This window comes from Mastomys coucha, unplaced genomic scaffold (assembly GCF_008632895.1).
Source record: "Mastomys coucha isolate ucsf_1 unplaced genomic scaffold, UCSF_Mcou_1 pScaffold7, whole genome shotgun sequence".
NCBI lineage: Eukaryota > Metazoa > Chordata > Mammalia > Rodentia > Muridae > Mastomys > Mastomys coucha.
In genome coordinates, this window is record NW_022196913.1 from 72,113,609 (window position 1) to 72,125,553 (window position 11,945).

The following is an 11,945-nucleotide window of genomic DNA, read 5'->3' on the forward strand; positions in this document are numbered from 1 at the left end:
TTCCACTAAGGCCCAATAGCAGGCCAAGAGCTGTTTTTCAAAGGGAGAATAGTTGTCTGCAGATGATGTTAGAGTTTTGCTCCAGAATCCTAAGGGTCTCTTCTGTGATTCACCTATAGGGGCCTGCCAGAGGCTCCAAACAGCATCTCTGTCTGCCACAGACACCTCAAGTACCATCAGGTCTGCTGGATCATATGGTCCAAGTGGTAGAGCAGCCTGAACAGCAGCCTGGACCTGTTGAAGAGCCTTTTCCTGTTCCAGGCCCCACACGAAGCTAGCAGCTTTCCGTGTCACTTGGTAAATGGACTTGATTAGCACACCCAAGTGAGGAATGTGCTGTCTCCAGAATCCAAATAGACCCACTAAACATTGTGATTCTCTCTTGGTGGTGGGAGGGGCCAGGTGCAATAACTTATCTTTCACCTTAGAAGGAATATCTCTGCATGTCCCACACCGCTGGACTCCTAAAAATTTCACTGAGGTAGATGGTCCTTGAATTTTGGTTGGATTTATGTCCCATCCTCTGGTATGCATATGTGTTACCAATGAGTCCAAAATGGTTGCTACTTCCTGCACACTTGGTCCAATCAGCATAATGTCATCAATATAGTGCACCAATGTGATATTTTGTGGAAGAGACAAACGATCAAGATCTCTTCTAACTAAGTTATGACACAGGGCAGGAGAGTTAATATATCCTTGAGGCAAAACTGTAAAGGTATACTGCTGGCCTTGCCAACTGAAAGCAAATTGCTTCTGGTGGTCCTTATGGACAGGTACTGAGAAGAAGGCATTTGCCAGATCAATGGCTGCATACCAGGTACCAGGAGATGTGTTAATTCAAGTAAAGAAACTACATCTGGTACAGCAGCTGCAATTGGAGTTACTACTTGATTTAGTTTTTGATAATCAACTGTCATTCTCCATGATCCAACTGTCTTCTGCACTGGCCAGATAGGAGAGTTAAAGGGAGATGTAGTGGGAACCACCACCCCTGCGTCTTTCAAGTTCTTGACAGTGCCAGTAATTTCTGCAATTCCTCCAGGAATACGATACTGTTTTTGATTCACTATTTTCTTTGGCAGAGGCAACTCTAAAGGCTTCCGTTTAGCCTTTCCAACCATAATAGCCCTCACTCCACAGGTCAGAGAACCAATGTGAGAATTCTGCCAATTTCTGAGTATATCTATCCCAGTTATACATTCTGGAACTGGAGAGATGACCACAGGATTTTTTTGGGGACCTACTGGACCTATTGTGAGCAGGTTGTTTTATTCGAAACACTAAGAAAAGCAGTGACTTACAAAATGGTGTCTTGCTCCTAGAGTGAAAGTAATGAACAGCCTGTGTAAGATGGTAGATAACTTGCTACCATCTTAGAGGAAGATGCTGGCTTAGGAACTTGCTGACTGGCATCCCTCAGGTTATCCCAGGCAGTTACATCACAAGTAACATAATGATCATCATTCATGTAACGATTTAGATCAGTGGTTCTCAACTTTCCTAATGCTGCCACCGTTTAATACAGTTCCTCATGTTATGGTAACCCCCAACCATAAAGTTATTTTTGTTGCTACTGCATAACTGTAATTTTACTACTGTTGTGACTTGTAATTTAATCTGTGTTTTCCAATGGTTTTGGGCAACTCCTGTGAAAAGGTAGTTTGATCCCCAAAAGGGTCTCAATCCACAGGTTGAGAACCATTGATTTAGATGGCATATTTCTTTGGATATTGGTTGTGGTATAGTTTATAATAATGATGAATTGAGAATGACACAAATACCTAACTAACCAAGGGGCTAGAAAATACACTGTGGTAAAGCTACACAGTAAAACTGTTCAGCTACTAAAATTCAAATTTCCAAAGAAAGATCATGGGTAATTCAATATATTTAGACATGGCCAAGTGGAAATAGCAAGGTGCAAAACTGAATCAATTATATGATTTCAGCTTTGTGGAAAATACACATACAGAAAAAGCAGCCTGGAAGAATGTCTATCAAAAGAGTGTCAGTTGTTGCCTCAGGGAGATGAGGTATTATTTAATTTTTTTTCTTCTTTGTATTTTCCAAGTATTCCAGAATCCAGATGCTCCCCATAACCACCACATTTACTCCACTGTAAATCCCAAGATAACAGGCCTGGACAAAGAAGGACTATTGCAACCATGGTCTCAATTTGCCCTGAACTCCTTCCATCCTGCATCACAATTATCAAACTCTTCTGTTTGATTTTCTTATCTCCAACTATCAATTTTCCTTTGTGTTTAATAAGGGAGAGATGGCTTATAAATAAGACAAAATAATTAGTACTAAATCATAATTGCTTTAGACACATATGTTTTTATATCCTCTACAAAATTGCAAGCCCATTGATTTATGTTCCAGGACTGTGTCTTTTTCGTTCCTCTACAGCTGTTGGAGAATAAACTAAGCCCACTCCTCACCATAGGAATTCAAGTACTGTGGATTTCTCTCCCCTAGGCCAGCAGTTTGAGAAACACATAACAACTATCCAGTGAAAGGACACGGGGCATGGAGTGGCCTGGGATAAGGAGAAGATGGCACAAAGTGCAGGGTAACACCATTTAATTAGCCACAGAGGGTTCAGCCAGGGCTTTGTAAAAGCTGAGTTGACTTTCAAGAGGCAGAAAAGCCACTAAGTGCTCATCCGATTAGGAAGGCAATCTCCACTGCTCATCATTAGGCAGCAGGCAGACTCACCATGAGAGAGGGCACCAGCAGATGGGGCCCTGCAGCAGACTCCTGCTGCCCAATGAAACATAATTGAAGTTGGGTGCTGTGTAAAAAAGGGTCATGGGAATACTTTTAGGGGCTTTGCTGAAATCAGAAATGCAGCTTCAGCTGCTTGCATGTTGAGACCTAGCCAGGCTTCCCTTCTTTTTGCTTTTTCTTTTTATTTATTTTTGGGGTGTGTGTGTGTGTGTGTGTGTGTGTGTGTGTGTGTGTGAGTGAGAGAGAGAGAGAGTAAGAGAGAGAGAGAGAGAGAGAGAGAGAGAGAGAGAGAGAGAGAGAGAGAGAGAGAGAGAGAGAGAGAGAGAGAGAGAGAGAGAGAGGAGAGAGAGAGAGAACAATACCATATGTGGCGAACTGTAATTATTGTGTTTTGGAAGCATTATGCAACATCTGCAACATTCCTTACAGAATGACTGTCTTAGGATTTTACTGCTGTGAACAGACACCATGACCTAGGCAACTCTTATAAGGACAACATTTAATCGGGGCTGGCTTAGAGGTTCAGAGGTTCAGACAATTATCATCAAGGCAGGAACATGGCAGCACCAAGGCATGCATGATCCAGGAGGATCTGAGAGATCAACATCTTCATCTGAAGGCTGCTAGCAGAATATTGGCTTCCAGGCAGGATAAGGGTCTTAAGCCAATGTCCATAGTGATGCACCTACTTTAACAAGGCCACATTTTCTAATAGTGCCACTCCCTGGGCCAACCATATACAAACCATCACAATGACCAAAGAAATGGAATCAAAGATGAGCCTCAATGTCTCTGTTCTGAGCTCAGAGGTCTGTCCCTTGCTTTAAGGCTCTATCTCCTGGAGGTTCTGACCTCTTGGTCACCAACTCTTTTCTTAGGTATAGGAGATGCTCATGTGGCAAAGAGTGGCAATGACTATTTCTTCCAGCCTGTATTTGTTTTGTTTAACTGCCATCTTGATTGGGAACCCACTAAATTGTGCATAAAATGGCCCTTCAGTTTGTTTCCCTACCACCCTGCTCCTGTACTTCATTGCATTTCTCATGCATGGTAATAAATCTGTAATAGTCTTCCCACTAAACTGCAATCTGTGGGAGGCCAGGGATGGACCTTGTTCCACTGTATTTACATTTGGTATAGAGTTTAGCAATGTTCTGTTTATACAAAACATACTATATTCCAAGACTACATTGGGGATGAGATAGAGCCTTGCTCTCTGTTTACAGAATACTAGCAAGCTTGGAAGCCAGATATAAATCATTCCTGTGTGTGATGTTCAACTGTTAACAAACATTTACTATCATACCAAGCTCTATTTCAAATGATTGGAACACAATAGTGGAGCTCCTTTCTTCAAAGTATGCTTCTCAGTGTACTGTGGTTAGCTTGCAATTGTGTGATGCTACAGAGCTATGGCAGGGACTCAGAATGGCCTGGACCATCCACTGAGAAGGCTATTTCAAACTCAAAAGACAAAATATACAGCCTGGGATCAGGAGTGTGTGAGTTTGAGTGTATGTATAGTAATCATACATCTTCATGCAGCTAAAAAGCTACCTCTAGAAACAATTGTGGGCACAGGTATATACAGAAGCAGATATCCTTGGCTTAAAAGTCATGTAAGTCCCTTAGGCAAGGAAGAGGGAGACAGCTTGCTGAAAGTTCTGTGTGCAGGAGGTCTTATCCTGGTTGTCTCAGAGAGCAATGGGGCATGGAGAGAGCTGGGTGACTGATTGGCTGCTGAATGACTGGGACTTATAGGAAAGGACCTTCTTTGTGTAGCTGCCACATCAGGTAATGATGGCTTCTTCTTCAAGCAGCCACATATTTGCCTGCCTTAGCATATGTTCTCTCTCCCCAACTTGTTATTCACTGTCTTACCCTTGCTTAGGAACCATTCTTACGGTCCAGTCCTTGTGTCTTTAGGATAGTTCTTCTGTCCAGTTCTTCCCTCACTCAGGGTGTGCTACCTCAGAATTCCTTAGCACATATTCTGCAATGCAGTGTAGCTGGGAAGTCATGATCTACTACAGAAATATTATTAAAAACATGCAAAGATTCATCTATATTCCTTAGGTAGATAAGAACCTGAATCCCCTTTTAATTTTGCAATGAAAATGTTCTGTCTTCAAGTCAGGTAATGGTGGTATATGCAGCACCCAGGAGGCTGATGCCAGAGGATTATGAGCTCAAGTCCAGCCTATGCTAGGCAGAGAGACCACATATCATAAAAACAAAAATAGAAGTGAAAGAAGCTAAACATCACATATTTTCTCTCACATGTGGAATCTAGGTGTGTGTGTGTGTGTGTGTGTGTGTGTGTGTGTGTGTGTGCGTGTGCACTTAGGTTATAAAAATAAAAAGAGGATCATGAGAGGGGAGAAAGAGATTTTAAAGTGGAGAGAGACAATTATGAAACACATAACATGAAGGCATAAAGTGGGACTGTTTAGAAGGAAGGGGATCAGTAGAAAGGAAGTATGAGGAAGAGCAAAATGGATGTATAAGAAGAAAGTGTCATGATTCATATGTATGAAAAGGCCATGATAAAACCTACAAGTCTGTGTGTGAACTTTAAGAATCAAGTTAAAATTGAGTTCTCAATTAAAACATGATGGCGCACTTGTCATGCCAGCACTCTGGTAACTAAGGCAGCAGGACTGCCGTGAATTTGAGGTCAGTCAGTGCTAGATAATGAGACTTGGTCTCAAACCCACCCACTGACATCCCAGCTAAAGATTCTTGACCCAAAGCTGAGAAAAGAAATTAGATTATTGAATGAATTTTCCTAAACCAGAGAACTAGACTTTTTTTTTTAAAAGTTCTATTTCACAGATCAAATTGGTCTGGATGCTGAAGAAGGCTCTAAATACCCTTTTCTCTTTATCTGAGCTTCTGGCAGTTAGAGTGATTCATATTGAGCCAGGCATATGATACTCTCTCCTTACCTATTTTGACACCCAGGAAAACAGTGACCAATGAAACAGCAATACTTCTACAAAAAGACTAAGAGACTGAGTGTACAAGGGTTCAAAAGTTATATGTCAAAATACCCATCAATCAGAAGAAATACACAGAAATGAACAAATTTGGGCTACTTTCTTGTGGGAAAACAGATGGCATGTTTCTACTACAGATGGACCACTCCTGGGGAACATTGATCAAGTGAGAGCAGGACAGAGATAAGATGGCTTTCACCTAGGATGGGTTTGAGAGCAGAGTCAGGAAATCAAGGAATGAAGACATTGGTTGATGATGGGAAAGAGTGTGACTACCCAAGTTGGGGACATTTCTATACAGTCACCAAACCCAGACACTATTGTAGATGCCAACAAGTGCTTGTTGACAGAAGCTTGTTATAGGTGTCTCCTGAGAGGTTATACCAGTGCCTGACAAATACAGAGGTATTTGTCAACAGCCAACTGTTGGACTGAGCACAGGGTCCCCAATGAAGGAGCTAAAGAAAGGACCCAAGGAGCTGAAGGGGTTTGCAGTCCATACGGGGAGGAACAACAATATGAACTAACAAATACCCCCAGATCTCAGAGGGGCTAAACCACCAACCAAAGTGTACACATGGCGGGACTAATGACTTCAGCAGCATATATATAGCAGTGGATTGCCTAGTGGGTCATCAACGGGAGGAGAGGCCCTTGGTCTTGTGACGGTTCTATGCCCCAGTGTAGGGGAATGCCAGGGCCAGGAAGCAGGAGAGGGTGGGTTGGTGAGCAGGGGGAGGACGGAAGGAACAGTGTTTTTTTTTCCAGAGCGGAAACCAGGAAAGGAGATATCATTTTGAAATGTAAATAAAGAAAATATCTAATAAAAAAGAAAAAAACAAAACAAATAAATAAACAAATAACAAGTCTTTTAAAAAAAACCGTAAGATTAGAATAATACTCCATGTTTCCAAGTTTAAATCCAATTGCATGTTCAACTTAATTCTTTGGCAACTGTACATACTGAATAGCAATTTAGTGTGGTTATTTTCTACCTATATGTTTCCCTTTGAATAATTGCTAATTGCTTTAACAATGTTCTTGTTGATTGTTACAATGTCAAGCTATTTTGAAAACATGATCAGCATAATAAAGATAATTTGGTAGAAATAAAAGATATTAATTCAGGGAATACTGGCCATGTTAATCAAGCACATTTGAGAAAGACAAAATTTGCCATTCAAGTTTCTGTTAATAACTTAACTTTTCCCACACGATTCTTTCCTTTCCCTCTGTTTTCTCTTTAGCATTATTTGGGTGTCCTTCCTGCACAGAATTTTAGATTTTTTTTTTGTTGTTGTTTTCTAAGACAGGGTTTCTCTGTGTAGCCCTGGCTGCCCTGGAACTCACTCTGTAGACCAGGCTGGCCTCAAACTCAGAAATTTGCCTGTCTCTGCCTCCCAAGTGCTGGGATTAAAGGCATAAGCTACTACTGCCCGGCTTTTAGCTTTTTATTTTTTTTGAAGTAAGAAATGTCTTTTATTTAATTTATACTTTTCTTTACCCACTAAAAATTAGCACAGATGTGTGTGTGTGAGAGAGAGAGTGAGAGAGAGAGAGAGAGAGAGAGAGAGAGAGAGAGAGAGAGAGAGAGAGAGAGTCTGTTTGGTAGATTAGTTAAATATTTGCTAAAGTAAATTAAATAAATTCAAGTGTTTAATTGGAACCAAAGTAACACAAGAGATAGAAAGTGACTCAGTACACACACACACACACACACACACACACACATGCGCGCGTGCACAATCCTGCAAATTATAACAAGAGGAGAAGCTGAAAAGTAACTTGGCAAGATTCCCTGCCTGGAGTTCGAGAGGTAGGTCAGTGTTTAAGAATGTGAGCTGTTCTCATAGATGGCAGGAGTTTGGTTTCAGCACTCACACTGAGTTAAACTACAGATCTGAGGCTCTGAAATCCTCTTTGGCCTCAGTTGTCACTTACATTAATACTACTACCAACACACATATAAACAAAATTTTACAATAAAATAATCTAAAAATGAACAAGAACAATAAAAAAAACTTCTGTCTTTTGGTTTCTAACAAAGTCCTTATTGACAATATCTAATGCCACTGGAGGCTAAAACAGGGATCACTCCCATATTAGAAGACTCAGAGACTTGGAAATTCTTATACCCTGTTAGTCCCCAAGGAAGATCCCACTTCTGCCAGTAAAAAAGCCTAACTCCAATTTCCTGAGGAACCACCAAGCTAATTTCCAGAGTGGTTGTACCAGCTTGCAACTCCACCAGCAATGAAGGAGTGTTCCTCTTTCTCCAAAACCTCACCAGTATCAGCTGTCACCTGAGTTTTTGATCTTAGCCATTCTGACTGGTGTGAGCTGGAATCTCAGGGTTGTTTTGATTTGCCTTTCCCTGATGACTAAGGATGGTAAACATTCCTTTAGGTGTTTCTCAGCCATTCAGTATTCCTCAGTTGAGAATTCTTTGTTTAGCTTTGTACCCCATTTTTAATAGGGTTATTTGATTCTCTGGAGTCTAACTTCTTGAGTTATCTGTATATATTGGATATTACCCCTCTATTGGATATAGGATTGGTAAAGACCTTTTCCCAATCTGTTGGTTGCCGTTTTGTCCTTTGCCTTACAGAAGCTTTCTAATTTTATGAGGTCCCATTTGTTGAGTCTTGACCTTAGAGCATAAAGTATTGGTGTTCTGTTCAGGAAAATTTCCCCTGTGCCCATGTGCTCGAGGCTCTTCCCCACTTTCTTTTCTATTAGTTTGAGTGTATCTGGTTTTATATAGAGGTCCTTGATCCACTTGGACTTGAGTTTTGTACAAGGAGATAGGAATGAATCAATTTGCATTCTTCTACATGATAACTGCCAGCTGAGCCAGTGGTTCCTCAGGAAATTGGACATAGTACTACCAGAGGACCCAGCTATACCACTCCTGGGCATATACCCAGAAGATACTCCAACATGTAATAAGGACACATGCTCCACTATGTACATAACATCCTTATTTATAATAGCCAGAAACTGGAAATAACCCAAATGTTCCTCAATAGAGGAACTGATACAGAAAATGTGGTACATCTACACAATGGAGTACTACTCAGCTATTAAAAAACAATGAATTTATGAAATTCTTAGTGAAATGGATGGATCTGGAGAATATCATCCTGAGTGAGGTAACTCAGTCACAAAAAACACACATGGTATGCATTCTCTGATAAGTGGATATTAGCCCAGAAACTCAGAATACCCAAATTACAATCCACAAACCAAAAGAAACTCATGAATGAAGACCAAAGTGTAGATCCTTGATGACTTTGCTCCCTCTTAGAAGGGGGAACAAAATATCCATCAAAGGAGTTGCAGAGACAAACTATGGAGCAGAGACTAAAGGAAGGACAATCCAGAGACTGCTCCACCTGGGAATTCCTTCCCATATTCAATCACCAAATCCAGACACTACTGTGGATTCCGGCAAGTGCTGGCTGACAGGAGCCTGATATAGCTGTCTCCTGAGAGGCTCTGCCAGTGCCCAACTAATACAGACGTAGTGGCTCACAGCCATCCATTGGAGTGAGCACAGGGTCCCCAATGAAGGAGCTAGAGAAAGGACCCAAGGAGCTGAAGGGGTTGCAGCCCTTTAGGTTGAACAACAATATGAACTACCTAGTACCCTCAGAGCTCCCAGGGACTAAACCACCAACCAAAGAATACACATGGTGGAACTCCTGGCTCCAGCAGCATATGTATAGCAGAGGATGGCCAAGTTGGTCATCAATGGGAAGAGAGGCCCTTGGTCCTGTGAAGGTTCTATGCCCCATTGTAGGGGAATGCCAGGACCAGGAAGCAGGAGAGGGTGGGTTGGAAGGGGGAGGGAAGAGGGTATTTTGTTTTTGTTTTTGTTTTTGTTTTTTCAGAGGGGAAACTGGTAGAGGAGATATCATTTGAAATGTAAGTAAAGAAAATATCTAATAAAAAAAACCAGCCTAACGCCAATGATTATCGGCCTGTACAGGACCTTCAAGAAATTAGTCATTGATATCCACCCCATGGTGCTTAACCCATACACTCTACTGAGTTCTCTAGAACCATTCAAAGTCTGGTATACCTTATTAGATTTTAAAGATGTTTTCTTCAGTCTACCCCTAGCACCTAAGAGCCAGATGCCTTTTTTAATGGCATGATCCTGACAAAAGATTCAGTGGGCAACTTACCTGGACCTGGTTACCCCACCATCTTCAACGAGTCCCTGCATGAGGACCTCGGTGAATGTCACCAAGATTACTCCCAGATCACCCTCCTTCAATATGTAGATGACCTCTTGGTGGTAGCAAGACCCTGGAAAAATGGCAGTCAGCAAAACACAGAAGACTTACTGGCAGCCTTAGGTGACCGAGGGTATGGAGCATCAGCCAAAAGGCCTTATTATGTCATCAGAAGGTAATGCACTTGGGCTACATTTTGAGTGAGAGCCAACACTGGCAGTCAGAGGCCCAAAAAGAGACTATCCTGAAAATCTGATGTCCAAGAGTACCTTGGGTCAGAAGTGGTTTGCTGATTACAGATTCTCAATTTTCAGTTGGGAACTTTGGCCCAAAGAGCAGAGGTAATTCCCTCAATAAAGGACAAGGGTAAGGATAAGCAAGTTAATATTTTTACTGATAGGTGGTATGCTTTTGTCATTGCTCATGTTCATGGAGATGTTTATCAAGAAAAGAAACTGCTATGGCAGAGGAAATAACTATCAAAAATAAGCAAGAAATTTTAGACTTATTATCAGCCTTCTGGCTCCTCAAGAAGTTGGCAATTACTCATTGCCCAAGCCACTAATGGGCAACTACCATTGAGGCCAAAGGCAATCAAAAGGCAGATGTAGCAGCCAATCCTTGCCCTTTGGCTGCTAGATCCTGGACCACTCACTCTGCCAGATAAACCTAAATATTCTAAGGAAGACATTGCTTTCATCAGACATAAATTACCTATGTCTCACAAGCCTAGAGATTGGTGGCTCACTGGAGATGATAAATTGATCTTGCCTGAGGGTCTCATTAGGAAATTGCTCCAATATATCCACCAGACTATCCATCTGGGCATGAGGAAAATGGAGGACCTCATTTGATATGCAGACTTAGAGATTATCTATCTAAAATCTTTAGTGGAACAAATTGATTCCTAATGCCTCACCTGCAAGCTCACCAAAGAAGACCAAAAATGTAAAGGCAGAGAATCTCAACAGAGGAGCACCAGACCTGGTGCCCATTGGGAAATCAACTTCACTAAAATAAAACTCTGCAAGTATCAGTACAAGTACTTACTAACATTTTTATATACTTTTCAGGATGTACTGAGCCCTTTCCTACCAAATTATGAAATGGCACAAACAGTGATCAAGAAGATACTGGAAAATATTATTCCTAGGTATGACATGCCAGCTACGTTGAGCTCTGATAATGTACCTGCTTTTGCCTCTCAGGTAACACAGGGAATGGCCAAGGACATTGGGGCTGATTGGGAATTGCATTGTGCTCATAGGTCCCAAAGTTCAGGACAGGTAGAAAGGATGAATAGAAATCTAAAAGAGACCTTTACCAAATTAACTATGGGGACTGGAGGGGAATGAGTGGCTTTCCTACTCTTTGCCCTATATAGGAATACTCCCTATACCTTGGGATTAACCTCTTTGAGATTACATATGAGAGACCTCCACCCATACTTCCTAACTTAAACATGTTCTTGATTCCCTCGAGACTCTTGCCCCACCCAAAAGGAGCTTTGGCCCCAGTTAAAGGCACCAAGGAACAAGGCTGTTCCTCCATCTATACAACTACTGGCCTGGTACTGTGTGTTCATTAAGAGACATAAGAAGCAATCCCTGAGCTTCTGCCAGAAAGGATCATACATAGATGTGCTGACCATTCCCAACTCTATAAAAGTCAACATGATTGATACCTGAATTCATCACACCAATACCTGCCTAGTCGACACTCATCCAGATCACACTCAAATGGTGGGCCCTCAAAGACAAAGCCAATCCCTGAATACTCAAGATGCAACACTTATAATTCTTATAATCTAACTTCTAATCACTGGTACTTTCTCTAAAAACAACCCCCGCCAGCCTTACAGCCCGACTTGGGTCCCTCGCCATGCTTTCGCAGGGGCTATGCTCAAGCACCAGCACAAATTGCTCCTGTAAGCACCTGGTTTCCCAGTTTAACTTTTTTTTTTTTTTTA